Consider the following 1,200-nt stretch of genomic DNA (forward strand, 5'->3'; position numbering starts at 1 on the left):
TGTTTCTGGGAGGCAGAGACAAAGCAAAATTTTTGATTCAAACCTTCTTGTTTTTCCAAGCATCCCATATACTCAGTAGAAATTCAAAAACAGTATACTGACAGCAACACTCCCACACAGAGAAAAACACCATTAAATTCAAGAAGTGGGGCTTGAGGGCTCAATAAGCTCCCACCTGTGGGGTACAAGGTAGAAGTATATGGCATATATCCTGGGTGAAAGACTTGACTACAATTCAGACTTTGGACTTCGCCTTAAAAACACAAATAATGTAACTTAATCAAATGTACCCTCAGTAACCCATAATAAAAATTAAAAAGAAAACACTATGAGAAAATAAACCCAAAACAAATTTCCTGCTTTTCCCTTATCACCTTCCTTGAGCATGACAATGTGTCACACTTTGGTTTCCAAAAGGCTTTATTCCCATAATACTCCACCTTATTCCCATAAAACTTCACTTTTCAAACTCCACTTTCCTGGGAGGCACAAAATTATGGAATGGGGTAATTTGGGTAGCAGGACTGTCAAACACACTCCAGGGCTCTCTGACAAGATGGCAGCAGGCAGCAGCAACTGTGGTGGCAGGACTGGTTCATTAAGCATTACAGATTGTGGCTTTCTGGGTCTGTGGCCCATTTGGGTGGACCCGGTGGTAAGGTGGCATAATGAGGCTGAAGATATATGAAGCGAAATGGATGTCAGCTGACTCAAGAGCCCCTGGGGATGGAGGTTGATCAGTTCCTAGAGGATGTGCAGTTATAAAAACACACAAGTGGAGGTTTGTTGTCAGAGGCCGCTGATGATAAACTCTTCTTCGTGGACACTGGCTCCAAGTAAAAAGTGCTGACAAAGAAGAACTGAGTCCAGAAGAAGTTGCTGCTTCTCAAGAAACCCCTTTGAGTAGATATCATCTTTGAAAACACATCTAAGCTCCCTGCCCAGAAAGACATCCTTGCTCACCAGGTCCCCAACACCAAGAAGCTCAGGCGGAAGGACCAGCTATGGTAGAAGATGGAAAGCAGGGTGAGCTGTCCCAGGAGGTGCGCAGAGCCTGTGCCCAATGCCAAGGCTGGCTCCCAGGATGCTGTTGAGTGGCCCTTTTACCATTTCAGGGCCTCAGATGACTTTCTAGACAGGCCCCTGGTTGACCAGGATGAGATTTTTTTGGAGCAGACCAAGAAGAAAAGAGTGAAGTGA

At 44.8% G+C, this 1,200-nt stretch overlaps 1 pseudogene; it reads left to right on the forward strand.

Moving 5' to 3' along the window:
* The first annotated feature begins 556 nt into the window (after window positions 1-556).
* Window positions 557-1,200, forward strand: LOC128579011 (ribosome biogenesis protein NOP53-like; annotated as a pseudogene).

The sequence above is a fragment of the Nycticebus coucang genome, chromosome Y (genome assembly GCF_027406575.1).
Source record: "Nycticebus coucang isolate mNycCou1 chromosome Y, mNycCou1.pri, whole genome shotgun sequence".
In the NCBI taxonomy this organism is placed as follows: Eukaryota; Metazoa; Chordata; class Mammalia; order Primates; family Lorisidae; genus Nycticebus; species Nycticebus coucang.